The sequence below is a fragment of the Hevea brasiliensis genome, chromosome 12 (genome assembly GCF_030052815.1).
Source record: "Hevea brasiliensis isolate MT/VB/25A 57/8 chromosome 12, ASM3005281v1, whole genome shotgun sequence".
Taxonomy (NCBI): domain Eukaryota; kingdom Viridiplantae; phylum Streptophyta; class Magnoliopsida; order Malpighiales; family Euphorbiaceae; genus Hevea; species Hevea brasiliensis.
The window spans coordinates 6,216,391-6,234,665 of NC_079504.1; the positions used below are offsets into that span (position 1 = coordinate 6,216,391).

Sequence of the window (18,275 nt, forward strand, 5' to 3'; positions counted from 1 at the left end):
TATTGAGAACTCATGCCAACACTCCCCCTCAAGTTGATGGATGCATGTCTTGAATGCCTAACTTGTCAAGTGAGTTGTAGAAGTTTTTGCTGGAGAGAGCTTGTGTGAGTATGTCTGCCAACTGGTCCTCAGATTTAACAAATGGAAATCGAATTATCTTGGCCTCAAGATTCTGTTTGATGAAATGAAGATCTACCTCAACGTGTTTGGTACGATCGTGTTGGACTGGATTATGCGAAATGTCAATTGCTGCCTTGTTGTCACCAAAGAGGTTCATCTCAGAGCTAGGAGGAAAACCAATTTCAGTTACTAGCTTCTTAAGCCAAAGTAGCTCACAAAGTCCTTTAGACATTCCTTGAAATTGAGCTTCAACATTGGACAATGCTACTACCTTTTGTTTCTTACTTCTCTATGCAACAAGGTTTCCTCCTACAAAATTGAAGTAGATCGAAGTAGACTTCCTATCAGAAATGTTCCCTACCCAATCAGCATCTGTGTAACCATCAATGTTTAGATGATTATGCTTGGAGAACATAAGCCCTTTTCCAAGAGTGGATTTTAAATAACGAAGAATCCGAATATGAAACTTGCTAGGGCGATGCATAAATTGACTTACAACATTTACCGCATAAGCAATATTTGGGCGTGTATGCGATAAGTAAATGAGTTTTTCAACTAACCTTTGATACCTCTCTTTATTTGTTGGTGCATGATCTGAACATTTCCCAAGTTTGTGATTCAGAACAATTGGTGTGTTTGTCGGTTTACAATCTAAAAGTCCCACTTCTGAAAGTAAGTCTAGCACATTTCTTTTGAGAGAGAAATATGCCTTGTCTTGATCTTGCTACTTCAATTCCCATAAAATATTTGAGCCCTCCAAGATTCTTCATTTCGAATTCAGTTGCCAATTTCTCTTGAAGTTTAGAGATCTTTTTCAAGTCATCCCCTGTAATAATCTTGTCGTCTACATAGATTATTAGAGCTGTCACTTTCCCAAAATGATTTTTTAGGAATAAAGTGTAATCAGAATTGCTCTGTTGGTAGCCATATTTTTACATTGCCAAGCTAAATCAACCAAACCATGCTTGGGGGGATTGTTTTAATCCATACAGTGCTTGTTGTACCTTACACGCAACTTGAGCCTTAGATGATGTAACGTATCCTGGAGGTATATCCATGTAAACTTTCTCTTCAAGATCACCAAGAAGAAAGGCGTTCTTCACATCAAACTGATGCAACGGCCAGTCTAAATTTGCTGCTAAAGACAATAAAACTTTAACAGTATTTAGTTTTGCCACTGGTGAGAAGGTCTCTTGATAGTCAATGCCATATGTCTGTGTATATCTCTTAGCCACGAGTCTCGCCTTGTATCTGTCAATGGATCCGTCTGCCTTGTGTTTAATGGTGAACACCCATTTGCACCCCACCTTCTTTTTTCCTTTTGGTAATGGAACTAATGTCCATGTTTTAATCTTTTGCAAAGCCTTCATTTCTTCTTTTATAGCTTTAACCCACTTTGCATCCATTAAAGCTTCTTGTATGCTGTTTGGAACATGACATGAGGATAAGGTGTGCACAAAAGCCTTGAGAGGTTCTGACAATTTTTGAGTGGACACATAATTTGCAATGGGATACTTTGTCCTTCTTTCCTCAAAATCAGGAGAGTATCTATTTGGTGGCTTGCCACGATTATGCCTGAGGGGTAGAATATAACCAACAGATAATTCCAAGTTGTTAGTATGAGAGGATGTAGTGGTGGGAGAGCTTATATCATAAATATTCTCGTGAGATGGGACTTCAGGTATTGAAGAGTGGGGAGATTTTTCTTCAGATTCAGATAACATAGAATCAACTCTTGGAGACATTGGAGACACATCGACATCACCAATTGTTTCCCCACCAGCTACCATTTTATTTCTATTATTGGTTTCTACTGAAATTTCTTGTAGTGTTGAAATTCCTAGTGCTAAATCATATTTAAATCTTGGCCATTTAAAATCAGTCCAATTTTGCTCTTCATTCCACCTCTCCCCATGAAGAGGTGAATTGGATATTGGAGATGGAAAAAAACTATCAGATTCAACAAAAGTAACATCCATGGTGACATATGTGCGCTTAGTGCTAGGGTTATAGCAACGATAGCCTTTTTTATGTAAGGCATATCCTAAAAAATTGCAACAGACAACGCTCGGATCCAGCTTAGTTCGTTGGTTTTTCTAAAAATGAACAAAAGCAACACAGCCGAAAACGTGGGGAGGGATCAACAAAACAGTAGGCAAGGAAACATGATTAGAAAGCACCTGTAAAGGAGTCTTAAAATTGAGGACTTTTGAGGGCATCCTATTTAGTAAGTGTACTGTTATAGCAACTGCATCATCCCAGTACCTATTTGGTACATTCGCTCCAATTAATAGTGCACGAGCTGTCTCTAAGATGTTTCGATTCTTCCTCTCAACAATACTATTTTGCTGTGGGGTTTGAGGACATGAAGTTTCATGTAGAAGGCCATGATTTTTGAAGTAAGCTTGAAATTGTTGGTCGACATATTCACCACCATTGCCCGAACGGAAAATCTGACTCTTAGCTGAATATTGAGTCTGAACCATTGCATGAAATGATTTAAAAACATTAAAGACATCAGCTTTATGTTTTAACAAGTATAGCCATGTCATTCGAGTGTGATCATCTACAAATGTCATAAACCAACGAGTGCCAGAAGAAGTAATAATTGGGGACGGGCTCCATTCGTCTGAATGGATTAAAGCAAAAGGAACATCACTTTTATTCAAGCTTACTGGGTAAGATACCCTAGGACTCTTGGCTAAAATGCAAGTATCACATTTGAAGTCCGAGTTATGCAAATCTGAAAATAAAGTTGGAAACAAGTGCTTCACATAACCAAATGATGAATGCCCCAAATGACAATGCCATAACAAGATTTGCCTCTCTTTAATGCACGTTGTATGATGCACATGATTTGCTCTACCCAGGCTCAAGTCATCCATGTAATATAAGCCCCCCCTCTTAGTACCACGCCCAATGATGTCCTTGGTAGGAATATCCTGAAGCAAACAAAAAGTAGGATACATGAGTACCACACAATTTAGTTATGCAGTGACTTGGCTTACAGACAATAATTTATTTGAGAGAGAGGGAACAAGTAAAGTAAGAGATAAGGCGAGAGAGGATGATAAAGCAACAGTTCCAGCCCCTGTTACTGGATAAGTGACACCATTGGGATTAGCAATAGTTGTTCGCCTTGGTTGAGTGACCTTTGAAAAATCATTTGCATCAAATGTCATGTGGTCAGTTACCCCTGAGATGATTATCCAATCACAATCACTGTCTGCTAGAATTAAGTAAAGCTTGTCCATGGTTACCTTGATCATTGAGAGTTGCTGAATTACTTGAGGATTCCACTTCTGAAGTGAAGGATAATTGAGGTTCAACAGTTGTCAAGGCAGCCTTTTCCAGACCCCCATTAGATGCAGCAATTTTTTGTTGTTTCTGAACTTTGAGTTCATCCCACCAGCTTGGCTATCCATGTAACTTGAAACAAGTTTCACGGGTATGTTTCTTGCCTCCACGATGAGTGCATCCTCCTCCTGATTTTACTTTAGCCTTGAGTGTAGTATTGAGTTTACCAGTACTCATAGAGAGAGACCCCAATTTTGAAGATGAGTATTGTTGTCCCAATTTTACTCCTTTAGAAGCCATAACAACACCAGTTGTATCTTCCAAGCCTGAGCCTGTTATCATTACAGCCTGCCTAATATCTTCACATCTGATCTGAGCATAAGCTTGTTCAACAGTTGGGAATGGCTTCTGCTGCAACACATCACTTCGGACCTTGTCAAGCCGATCATCCAAACCATTGAGAAAGGTATAGACTCTATCTTCTTGTATGATGGAATTATATTTTTGTATATCAACAGCACATTCCATTGGATTTGGATGACGGAAATCGATTTCTCTCCATAAGCCTTGAAAATCATCGTAAAATTTTTCAATAGATCCCCCAGCTTGTCTCATTCTAGTCACCCGTCTACGTAAGTCATACCCCTGAGATGTATCAGTTCCATCAAAATAAGTTGTAGCAATGGAATCCCATACCATTTTTGCAGTTGGTAAACGAATGAAATTGCTAATCAAGGCAGGGTCCATTGAGTTGATCAACCACCCTTTCACAATTGCAACATCAGTTCTCCATTTTTTGAATGTTGAATCCGTTGGTTGAGGCTGTGGTAAATCTCCATTAACATGTCCCAATTTGTCTTTGCCTGAAATATACATCTCAACAATTTGGGACCATAAAGCATAGTCGGTGCCATCCAACTTAACGCCAATCGGTGTGGCGAGGGGTTCTTGATTCACTATGGTTGGGATTTGATTCATCATCTGGGATAATCGAGATGTCATGTCTGCAAGGGAATCTCCAGTAGAGGAGTTTTGAGTCAAGGGAGTATGATCCCCTTCTTTACTCATTCTCACGTGTTTCTCTCTGGTTTTTTCCTTCTTCTTTCTTTTTTTTTTTTAATTGTAGCAAGCAGTCTATAGGTCCTAGATCTCCTGCTCTGATACCATGTTAATACCATGTTAACAAGTACTTTTTTTCATATATTCACAATTACAGAGTTGAGTACATATATTCTGGTACAACAAAGAAGATAGTGGAAAACTACTTTATGGCTATACGTGATCTAAGGCCAAAAAATATGGCTGACCCCTGAAAGTAGGGATCTTAATACAAAGAAGGAAAATGATTTACACTGATTAATCCTATAATTTCTCCAATCTATTCCTATTGAAAACTCACGCCAACAGTTCCATGAAGTTCCGAAGATGAGAAATCTAGAATTTGATTTTTGTTTGTGTTGATTTCCTACCTTCCTGCATCTGGAATTGCTGGAAAATTATCTATGATCAATTTTCATATCATTGAAAATCATTTACTGTGAGAAAACATGCAGAAAGCTTTTATTTCTGCAGGCTAAATTGAGGAGCTCAACTTGGTGGGCATGATACTTCATCCAGAAAAGCTTAGAAGAAAATGAAGTGGCTCTTAAGAAGTTAGAGCAGGCTGCAACCAAGAAGTCATACAACTCGGGTTGCCAAGTTTTCCACGTCAAGGCATAATTAACTTCTCTTCTCTACATAATTTTGATATGCAGAAAAAAGAGACTTCTCTACCTAATTTCTTTGACTTAACTGAAGGTCATTGGTACTAGTATACCAAAAATTTTGAGGCTTCTATCTGGAGTAATTCAAAAATCTCGAAGGATATTTGTTCGATTGATTTCATTTCATCCTGTATTCCAACCCATCATGAAATTGTATTCTTCACTGTTATCTCTGCAGCATCGCGTGGAACCATATTCTGAGCTAAACTTAGGCTTTTTCACAGTTCATCAAGGGTTGTAATTTTTTTTTGTTTTTGAAACAGAAGGTTGTTTAGCTGTTGAAGTTGAGGAATCTTTGAATACAACTCAATTTTCCATTAGTTCACAAGTCAAAAGAGAAGTAGTCGAGCATGAGACATTTCGCCTGATGCTTCTGCTTGACGCATGGCTGGGAAGGATTCTGAGCTCCTTGTGTAACAGCTATCAAGTTCCGTGCGAAAAGCAATTTCTTTGGTGGCGAAATGCCGAAGGGCTTCCTCTTTAGTTCTACAGTAAATGTTTATAATTCAACCAACTTCATATCATCCACCAGGAGGAAAATGTAATCTCTAACCAAGTTTGATGATAACATCAACGATCAAGATCCACGATCAAGAGATTTATTGCAATGAAGTCACCATAAGAAATTTAAATCAATTTAATAATATAAAATATTGAATTATTATCAAAGTTTATGTGTACAATCATTTGAGTGTTTAAGCCAATTGCAATATATATATTGTAGAACAGGCTAATAGTCCTAAGTCCTGACAGTCCCTATCCCCTTTCAGAATTTCTGATGTTTTCTCTAGTGAATGTATTAACCTGTCCCAAGTCCTAAGTGAAAGCATTGTCATTGTCTTGTTAGATTTCCAAGTTTAAGTGAAGATTGTCTTATTAGATTTTCAAGTTTAAGTGAAGCAAAATTGGCAGAAAAATCAGTTGGAATGGGGATTGGACAGGCAAAAAGGCAGAATATATGCATGGCCCTGCTTGCTTGTTACAAAATGCAAGTAATCAGATTACCCACAACGAGATATCTTTGACTTAGTGAACCCAAGTGTGCATGCTGGAGCTGGTTATTGTCTCCTTGTGAAGCAGTGAAAACAGCCAAACCAATGTTGGGATAGACACAAGCATCGCCGGGACAAATATAATGGGACCTAGGACTAAATGAAGTTTCTGTCCTAGTGTCGTTAAGACAGCCTGTTCTTTTTTCTTGGCTCCCATGGAATTGCTTCGCTTAGGTCCTAATTATAGTCTGGTTTCTGTCGGGTACCCCCCTGTGTTGCTATGGTAAAAGGATAAATCATTAACTAAATTTGGTTCATTGTTAACGTCTTTAGAATCATAAAACTATGAGTTCAGATATCAATTAGATTAAATTAATTTAAGGCCTTGTTTAATTTGCATTATTAAACAAACTTCATAGAAAGTAGACCATTAAGTGCAACACAGTGCATTATATAACTTGCCTTATAATTTTATGCATACTGTTTTGGTTGTGTATTGCAAGTGATTTTGATATTCTTGTGTTACTGTGTAATGATTTACACATTTATTATCACAAACAAATGAATAAAGGTTAATAGGTTATCAATTAACTAAGCCTAATTATCATTTGGAATTGACTTCCAAATATGAACTCCAAGATGGCCAAGTCCAAAATCCAACTTTCTTTATTATCATTATTATTAATTCCTGATATTGACTAAACCAAGCCATACAATTAACATTGACCAACTCACCAACCGTGGCAACATATATATATATATATATATAAGCCAAACCAAAAAACTTTCAAAGTTCTTCTACGTGTTCCACGCATTTCACAGGTCAATTAATTTTGGAAGTGAAATAATTAATGATGGGTTTCCTCTCCTAATATGTACAAATTGAATCCGAAATTCCCACTTCATTTCATCTATTCTCCTTTTAAATTGGAATATCTATCAATTCAATTAAACCATAACAGAAATATTGAATCACAATAAATGGAATTCTTCTCCTTTTTGCCAATTTTGGAAGCGATGGCCTTGTGGCTCGTGGGGCGGCGAAGCTTGCATGTTCTCATCAATAATTTTTCAACAGTTTTCTTTAAATAATATGACTTCTTGGGATTGGAAATTTGGAATGCCCACCCTCTGACTATATAAGAAATTAATTAATTGAGGTAGATATAATTTCCTTATTTGTTTGCACGCTCATAATTACTAGTATCCAATTTTCTTCTTTCACGAAACAAGTCGCAGACCCAAACTTTGCTTACTGTTTATGAGGTTGCTCAGCGATTCTTTTTGACTTGGAATTAAGAAAATTAGACTTCAGTTATTTCGTGGAAAATTATTTGTCTATAAAAAGTTATAGTGCTAGAGGTTAAGTTTTTTCTAAAATTTTGCTTGTAAAAAAATTTGTTTATGAAAAATATTTTTTATTATTTAGTTGTAATGTTAAATTCATATATGTATTTATGTTATCCATGTATAAGTGTATTTATATTTTCATAAACTTGTCAAAATATAGAAAATAATTTAATCTTTTGAAAAGAGAAAAATATTTTCTAAAAAAATATTTTAATTTTTTCTTTGATCATGAAAATATTTTCTATTAACTATTTTTTAAGTGTTCTAAATATTAGAAAATATAAAAATATTTTTTAAGAAATATTTTCTGCAAAATAAAAGAATTCTAATTATGTTTTATATGTATATTTGCCATTGAATTTGGTTTTAGACTGTGTCGTTATGAGATTTATACCACAATGTGCAAAAGTTGACTTGGGTTTCACGAATCTCCTGTCTTGTATATCTTGGAACATCACAGCAGAAGGACAAGTAATCATGTATAAAATACAAAGCACGAATTGCAAAATTTCAAAGTTCCAAAGGGAATTAACAACTCCTCAATTCAAAAGACTTGCCTAGCTTAGCTTTGTAAATTAATGGTCAATCGTCGAAGTCACATATGCCTTAATTCCATATCAGGTAGTAATGAATTCTTTGTAGTTGGTAGATGTAGCTTTCACTGAAACCCTCCAAAATTTTTTTTATATTTTTGCATTGTAAATCAGATTCAGGGAGAAAGCTAAACCACTTTGGTTGAGGTAACTTCAAATTCAAGATTCAACTATTCCAATAGTCCTTGACACTCTCCGGGTTAGAATTTCGCATGATATTATTATTAATTTATTTATATGTATTGCTAATTGTTATAAATTTATTAAATTTTTTGATAGAAGAAAAAAATTATAAATTTTTAATTTTACAATGGAGGATGATTTAGAAAGTGAAAATTAAATGAATTTCAATTATGAAATTATACGAAACATAATCCATATAAAATTAAAATAAATTTTACATTTTAAATTGTCATATTGAATAGTGAAATCCATTTCAAATGAATACTAACCAGTTAAAATTCATTTGAAATGAATAGACTGTGGAAAGAGTTTTCTGTCTGTTCATGTAGCGTAGGGAATAGCAAGGCGATAGCTAAAGCTCACACATGCGTGTCATCCTGCTTGTGACAAGGGACTATACATGGCTAGTTCTTTGCGTTCCATAATTTTTTTGACGACAAATTTTCTTTTCAAAGATGGCTAGGTTTGTAGCCTCACTCTCTTATATTAGGTTTTCACATGTTGTTATTAATAAACCATGCACGTGCTTCACTTCAATTATTACAACATCTTTTGTCATTGGAAATTCAAGAAACCTAAGATATAATAATTATATGAAATCCATATATTTAATGGGTGGATTCTATCATATATATTATATTTTTAATTTATAATAGTTTGAAATTAGATAAAAAGAATTCCTTTTGTCTACTAAACAATTCAAGTTAAACTCATATTAATTGAATCTTTCAAGTAAAATTTTCCTAATTACATTCTCAAAACAAAAAGCAAGATTAATTTTCCTTAGCTTTGTTATAAACTATATTAGTATTTTCATATTTCTATTTCATAACATATGACTTCAAACTTTAATGATTATATTTTGTGCAAATAAAGTTTTAATCATAATTAGATTTTTTTTTTAATTTTTAAAAAATAATGATAAGTTCATATAAAAATTAGTCAAAATAGAGACGTGTCAAAATTTTACAAGTTGATGTGGCCCAATAGCAAGTGTACGAGCCATTCACGTAGTATAGAAAAGTTATATTTGATATAAAAATATATTATTCTAAACTAAATTTGGACTAACAACTAATTAAATGAAAATGTTGAGAATTAAAAATGTATATTTACAAATTTAATAAAGAAATTGCTTGAGTAGGAAAATTCACTAAAATTATAAGAAATAAATTGAGTTAAATGAAATATGCCAAAAATAAAGGTGTTAAGCACTTAAAAACAATTAACAATGGTAAAAGGTAATTCCAAAGTTTTGCATTTTATATTTAAACTATTTTGTGATTTTGATTGGTTAGCCAAACATATGATAATTATAAGTTTCAAGAAGATTAATTCTCAAATTTTTTGAAAACTCTTTCGAGTGAGATAAAAAGTGCCTTAGTTAATTAAATCATATTTTCGCGAAATTTATAATTAACTAAGACCTATTAAGTTTTTTAATCAATTTATTAATTCTCTAAATCCTTAGTCTATTTCTAGATCTAAGTTAATTAAGTTCGATTTCTTAATTATCTATTACTGAGTTTTCTCCTTTTGGTGCTTTAACCAAGGATTAAGAACATAACTTAATGGGATCCTATACTAAGAATATCATTATACACACAAAACATGGATAAAACTTCATAATAACCATAAAATATGGTCTAACTAGTTTAAATACACAAAATATCTTAAATATTACATACCCAACTCCAAAATCTTAGAAAAAACTACTCGCTATTCATGTTTAATGTAAATATTCTAGCAAAAAAAGAAGTAAAAAATGAAAAGAAAGCTAAAACTAAAGAAACCCAATGAAGAAAATGCAGAAAATGGTGGAAAATGAAGAAAAATCGAAGCTTCAGATGGAAATAACGAGGTTGTCGGCTCTTGCTCTCCTTCTTTCCAAATCTTTATTCTTATAGCAAAAATGAGGTAATAATGCTTTTATATCCCCTGACATAAACCCTAAAATGAACTAAAAATAGTGTGTGGTGAGGTCATACATGTATGACAAAATCTTGTTCCGTTATCCAATTCATGAGAGAGTGCATAGTTAGAATTGTGCCCATGCAGTGTCTTATGTAAAGTTAGAACTGGAGAAAATAAGTAGAGACAAATTTGCACGGCCGTGCAAGTCTTTATGCACATTTTGGTAAGCTTCAAAGAATTTTCATGAAGGTACATAAGCAGGTGCATAAGCTATGCAAAAGGTTATACACATTTTTGCAAGTCTAGAAAATTTTTTGATCAGTTGCATAGGCTATTGTATAACCTATGCATGAAGATATGCAAGTTTTGGCAGGTTTAAGTTCATCTTCTATGAAGGTGGATAAGCTATGCACATTTCGACAGGCTTGCAATATTTCTCCGGTCTCTTGCATAAGATGGTGCATAGCCTATGTACTAGGCCATGTAACTTTTGACAGCTTAAGAATTTCTTGTATTTTCTGGACACAAATTGCGTAGGCTATGTAGCTCTTTATGCAACTTTTCGCAGCCTTCAAAATTTTCAATTTTTAGGCTTCATTTTTGGCATTTTTGGATCTGAAATTTACTTCTCACTTGCACAATTACCTTTTAGTCATTCAAGAATACCATTTTATCTACAAATTGAAACAAAATTACTAATTAATCCAAAAATTGACAATTATAAAAAATTAACTAAAAAAAGACTAATAAAAGAATAAAATAACTATGAAACTTAACCTAAATAACTATATGAAATGCTTATATCACAAGTCATAAAAATTAATAATGAAAAATCTTTTATTGAATATAACATATTTTTACAAGTCATGCCCAACTTAATTGCTAGTTAATGGAGCCTATCGTCCTACTTCCCAGACAAAGGGGCAAAAAATTTTTTTGTCTTCCTGTGCATTGTCACGTAGTTGAAAGAAAAACAAGTGGCAGCCAATAGTAAACTAAGGTCCCAATATTGATGGGGGCCGGCCATGCAGGAACAAATTACATGAATAACAAGCTAGCTAGTAGTGATATATATGAACCCATGAAAAGACAGTCCATTAGCTACTTAATTATATGCCAAAAAATTGAAATGGACAGTTGGTTGAAACATATATGGAGCTTGCAGTATAGTGGAGATAGGGTTTCTTATCCTGTTTTGTTTTGTGGATATATAGATGAAACTGCTCCACTTTGTAAGGGAGGTAACCTAGCTTCCATCAATCATGAACAAAAAGAGACATTCCCAAGTTTGTTTTTGAAATAATGTCTCCCATTGAACAAGTACAACATGTTCCATTTTGCTGCCGTGTCCAATATCAGAATGGTTAAATTATAGTCCCCAAAATGCTCCTCCCAAAAGTTTCTACTCGGATATAAAGCCTGCTGTACGTTTTCTTTAGTGAACCATCACTTCGATATGTAAAAGCTCAATTATCTAACAAGAATATATGAAATATATGCTATCTTTATTTATCTGCTTCTTTTAAGTCTACCAGATGGAAACAATCAATAGTTGAGTGTCAACAATGGCGAAACCAGGATTTAAAAGTAAGGGGTAAACTTTTAAAGAAAAAAAAAATTTATAGATTCAGTTTAAATTTATATTTTTTAATCTGATTTAAAAGAAATTGAAAATTTATTTCCCCTTGACACATTACTATAATCAAAATTTATATTAAAATATAAAATTCAATTGAATTATATATAACTCATGTTTAGAATAACTTCATAGTTAAAATTTATTTACCCTTATGTTCTAAAATACTCTAAATAAGAAAGTTAAATTATTCGATTATTAAATCAAAGGTTTGAGACAATAATATATATGTGAAATTATTTGATTGTTAAACTAAAAATCAGTTTTGTCTACTTCAAAATTAAAATTAATTATAATGGTATAAGATGAAAATGTAATAAATAATATTTCTTGTTAGTATAATAAGAGAAAATCTAACTAAAAAAATCTATATAAGATTACATTATCATGATTTTTAATAATTATAAAAACCAAATATAATAATAACGATTTACCAAAATTACAATAAAAGTAAATTTCGATAAAAAACAATAATATAATTTTAATAATGTGGATTTTAACGATTCTAAGGACCAATGATAATTACAAAAAGTTACCTACTCATTAGAATTAATAAATTTTAAATTATGATGCAAATTATCAATATTTTTATGTATTATTATATTAACAACAAAAATTAAAATTGAGAATAGAGAAAATAAATTTAGGTACTTAGATATATACATAAAATTAAAATATTTTTTTATTTTTTTATTTAAGTTAAATTTTAAGGGGAAATTTTTAAATTTAATATTTTGGGTAGATTTTTTTTTTTTTTAAAGAAAAGTAAGGGGGCAATTGCCCTCCCTAGATCAACATGGCTTCGCCGCTGAGTGCCAAGTACGAGTTAGTGTGTGTATATATATATATATATATATATATATATATATATATATATATATATATATATATATATATATATCACTCATATTATTTGATAATTATTTATCGATAAAATGCAAAACAATTAATTATAGGTAAGACTTTCCCAATTAAAATAATAAGAATATGTATATATCCTTTCATTGTCAGTCTGACTTGTTTTTTTATAAGCAATACAAATTTTATTAAAAGAATCAAAAAAAATTTAACATATGACATCTGACTAAATTCAAGTTGATAGACATTTCCAAAATGCTCAACTTTTGACAAAACATGCTAACCGAAAAGGACTTTGAGTGTGACTTGTTAGATTAATCCATATGATTTTAGGAAAGGTATGACATAATTTAAATAAAATTTCCACATTTTAACTCCTAATTTCCTTTGTTTTTCAAACAGGACTATAAATCTGGCCAGTAAGGGCTCAGTTGGTTTATGAGCTGTCCCTCACTCCATGACTTAAGAGATAAAGGCAATGGAAGACTAGCTGGGATTTGGAAGTGACTCACTCACCTGGGTATACCACACTTACAAGTTATATAGAGTATAATACCAGCTGGGGCGGCATGCATCTCTACTTTTACATTTTTGCTTGATTAGTTAGACACGAAGGCTCGGATATATTTTTGTCGATAATGACAAATATAGGAGAGATCGAATATAGCATTATCCCCTAACATTCCCATGGCTTCGTCATGAATGAATTCATCAACCGGATAAGAATTTGTTTTCTTTGGATAAAGTGATCTTTGATTTAAAGATTTTAATTTTCGATTGCAGAGACTTTTATGTTTTGTTGCTTTAAATAGAATATATGTTCTTGGTCATTACATATAAGTCCACGAAAAAGCCTAAATGGGGATCGATTACATTATTATTACCACTAAGTGGTTGCTTGTAATTGCAGATTTTCTTGCAGTTTCTTTAAGAAGGTCAATTGTGACCTTATAATATTTACAATGGCTAGATATTATAGAAGAGAACAGTAAGATTATAACTCTAACTTAAATAAAATTAAATAAAACTAAAAAAAGTTTAATAACTCAAAAAATCTAAACTTTTCATGACATATATATATATATATAATTTTGTATTAATTATTTAAAATTTCAAAATTAAAAATTAAAATTAAGAAAATGGTGTCTAATCTGATGTGCAATGTGACTTTTTCATTATAAACATGACACGGCATAAAAAGTTAACCCTAGTTAACCTATCTTCTCTCTTTCCACTCTCTACTCTATTCTCCTTACTGTTTAATTGATCCATCATGGAGCACTGCACCACTAATAATCTAACCATGTGCAGCATAAACAACATGATGACCTACTTCAAGTAAATATAATATGCTATGTGGAATAGATAATGTTGAGGCAGTGAGTGTAGAATAGATTTTGAGGTGTGATGAATAATTATCTTTAAGGTATTAATTATCCCCACTAGATTGCTGCAAGGTTATGGCAATATACCTCCAAGATACAACAAAGCCTAAAATCTATAGACAGCAACTCCTGAAGATTTTTCTTAAGAACTCTTTATACGAACCAAATTTAAAGAGACTATAAGAAAAGAAGAAGAAGTAAAAGTAGTATATTACTGGATTGAAAACCTCATCCATATTTATAAAGAATTAAAAGTTATGGCACATTTTCTAGATAGGCACTTCTATCCATCTCCAATTGATACAACTGTTTATGTAAATGACATATTTGTTTATTAACAGATACCTATGCAAATAGTTGTGACTGTTTGTATAGAATAGACATATTTATTAATCAACAGATACTTACATAAATAATTGTGACTGTTTGTAAAGAATTGAAATATTTGTTTATTAATAAACATATCTACTTGTTAATAAATACATCTGTTCGTAATTTATTTACCAAAATTATAATAATATAATTATTTTATTTCACACATATACGTGCCAAGTGCTATAATAGAATAATATATATTTATTTATATATATATAATTCTATACATATTCACTTTTGTCATTTCTTCACTTTTTTATATTTTAACAATATAAGAATTCTCTCTCTATACTATCTAACATATAAGCTATTTATAACTGATGTGACTAATCCGCAAGTATACGGGTCGTCTCAAGTAATAAAGTGATGAATCAAGTATCGTTTCCACGAGGATTTGCTGTTTGATTACCAAACTATGAATGAAGCGATTATTTGGGCTAATGATTAATGAATAAATGGTAAATGTAAATGAGCAAGGTAAATTGATTAATCTAATTGAAATGGGTAAGGAGCAAACAAATAAATTCTAATTCTAGTTCGCAATTAAACTAAATTAACAATGGGTAATTTAAATGAAAGTCTAATTATGGTAAAAATGATTCCAAAGTTGGGGTTTATGCATAAATTAATTGGGATTTGTCTTGGGCATTTCAATTTTAGGGAAAAATAGAGTTTGAAGGAAATTGATTCTAAATTCCTTTGATATCTTTTTCAAGCAAACCAAAGTGTGTTCTAAAATAACCAAACCTACTTTCGTATGTTATTTGATTACTTTAAAACCCATTAAGTTTTGTAACCAATAATTAATTCCTCTTAAAATCCTAGTTTATTTCTAAATCTAGGTTATTTTAAGTTCCAATCCTTGATTATCTATCAATGACTTTCACATTTTGGTCCTTCAATCAAATATTAATACAATACCCAATGGGTACCAACATTAGGCAAGTAAATCAAGCACACAAGGAAGGAATCAAAACTCATATTTATTTAAAATAAGGAAATACCCAGTACAAATCCACAAATCAATCTAAAACATATTTTCCAACTCTGAAATCTAAAGAGATTACTCACTCATAATGGTATTTACAAGAAATATTGATGGAAGAGTAAAGAAAAACATGATAAAAGGACTAAAATAGAAAAACCCAGGTAGAAAAACCAAAATCTCTGGTTTCTGGAGCTCCAAAACTGGTGCAGCAGCTCCTCGCCAAGAGAGAATGGCGTCTCCTCTCTCTCTCTATTAAATTTTCTTTCCTTTTTTGTCTTTCCTCCCTTCCCTCTTTTTTTTTTTTTGTGGCAAAAATAAGGAAATGATCAATTTATATCGTCCCAAAAAGTTGCCCTAAAAGTAAATAAGAGCCAAGGAGTGGATAGGAAATGAGGTGTAAAATTATCCAAGTCGTGACATCTTTCACGTTAGGCGATGCAGCTTAGGGTTCGGCTTAACCCTAAGCAGCTTCTTAGCAAATTTCAGCCTCTAGTTGCACTGTCTGCTTAAGGTTAAGCAGACCTTTAGCAAATCTCGACAGACTTAGAGTAAAATGGACTTTTCTGCTCCTACTTGACTTGTACTGCACCTTAAGCACTGCCGCTTTACCCTAAGCATGATCTTAAGCAAAGCCTCAAGCAAATTTCGGCTGGTTTGCTCTTTCAAGGCTTGATTTCTTTAACTTTCCTCTATGCTTAAAGAACTCCAAATCTCTTCAAATCACTTCCTATTGCACTCATTGATCTTTGATTTGCCACAAAATCCTATCAAAAAAACAAAAATTACAAAAATCACAAAAATCAAATATAAAGTATCTAAAGTTAATGAATAAGATAAAATAAAGCTAAAAACATAAAATACACTAAAATATGAGGACAAAATGGATGCAAAACTACCCTAAAATGCCTATATCAAATGAGTGTAACAAATTCCCTCAAACTCAAACCTTTGCTTGTCCTCAAGCAAATTAAAAACAATTATTGCAATTTGGGGTACCTTACCTTAAGCTTATGAAAATTACTTATCCAAACTCTCAAACTTACTTTTAGCCACCAACAAACCATATAGCCACTTTCAAGATGCAAAGAATTCAATCCTTACCAAAGTTATCACCGCTTAGCCTTGGGTCAACTATCCATATCATCAGGCCCAAACCAATCAATTACAAGGAATAATTGTGCCTAAATAGACAATAGGGTAATTCATAAACTAAAGTGTCTTAAATAATGATGGAAGTAAATGAATGGATTAATGATATCACAATCCCATAGGTAATTCTCCTATTCCAATCTCCACTAATGTAGCAAAACACCATCAAAATATCAAAAGGGCTTTCAAGGGTTGTAGTGGGGCTAAGGGGTGATAATGTGGCTAACAAGAAAAGGATAAGGGTAACAAAATATGAGAATAATCAAATTATTAAAAGATCAAGACACACAAATTTTTTTTTTTTTGAATCATTTGGGAGAAGGAACTTTACAACTATTCACCAATACTAGCATATAATTTTGAAGCTTTTAGAGGGACTACATAAATAATATTGAATTTGAATTACAATTGTCCCTTTCAATTCACCCCCAAACTCATTTCTTTGTGTACTTGGGTGGTGAATTACTTTACATACCATAATTGAATTTGCTGGCTTTTTTTTTTTTTTTTAATTTTAGTCACTTCTCCCAACTAATTATTATTATTATTATTATTATTATTATTATTATTATTATTATTATTATTATTATTATTATTATTATTATTATTTTTAAGTGTATCTATCACTCAAAGAATTATTCTCATGGAGGGTAGGTAAGTGTTTGGGTTTATGGCTAGGCATTGATGTGGGTTCCAAAGGAATAAGAGGGATAAATGTAGGCTCAAATTGGTTCCAAAGCGAAATTTTTTAAGTGAAGTTGGCTAAGGCTAAGATATGGGTTTAAAATTCAAAGAATGCCTAGATCATTTCTTTTTCAAGTGTATGCTATGATTTCGCCTTGAAAGGTTTAGGAAGATTGTTCTAGGATTGGTGAGACATCAATTAGCTACTTCTTACCTTAAAGTTTTCTCTAAGCACTAAAAGTCAATGCAATTGATTGGGTGGCCCTTGGCTAAGAAGATATAAACCAAAGCAAGAATCTAATAACTTTACACCTATCTAGAACTTTCAATCCATCAAACCCTTCTAAAAGTAAGCTTAATTGCTCTTCAAAGCAATTCTCAATCCTCTAAGGATAAGGTAAAAAATTTATTTTTATGATATGCATGATCCTAAAATGAATGCATAAATCGAATTAAAACTAAGTGTAATCTATATGAAAAACTATATGCAAATGTATGTATTTGGGTATAGACATGTGTGAGGTTTATATATAAGTGTATGAATTATCTATATATGGATGAATGAAATGCAATAAATGAATGAATAAAAATTTTAAAAATTTTGCAAAAATTTTTCCCTCACCCCCAAACTCAAATGAAACATTGTCCTCAATGTTTAAAATGAATGCAAAGATGGGCAAAATTGTGTGAATTGCTCAATTAATGAAATTTATACAATTGAGGATTAAATCAATATAAGCTCAAGAATTCCAAAATTAGCTCAAAATGATATTTATAATGAAGCTTTTTAGGGAGAAAAATGTGAAAAAGAATCCCAAATGTATGAATTTACACTGCTTAAGATGTTGCTTAACCTGTTGCGTAGGGTAAAGCGAAAGCATAAGCATTGGCAACATACCATAAGCATAAATAGTAAAAGGGTAAGCTGTTACCTCCAAATGATGTGAAACAGATGCGGCTCAAAGAAAATTTGTGCAACTCATCAATG

At 32.1% G+C, this 18,275-nt stretch overlaps 1 pseudogene; it reads left to right on the forward strand.

Moving 5' to 3' along the window:
- LOC110669838 (probable pectin methylesterase CGR2) overlaps positions 1–5,437 on the forward strand; it is a 48,984-nt pseudogene extending 43,547 nt beyond the window's left edge.
- The last annotated feature ends 12,838 nt before the right edge of the window (positions 5,438–18,275 follow it).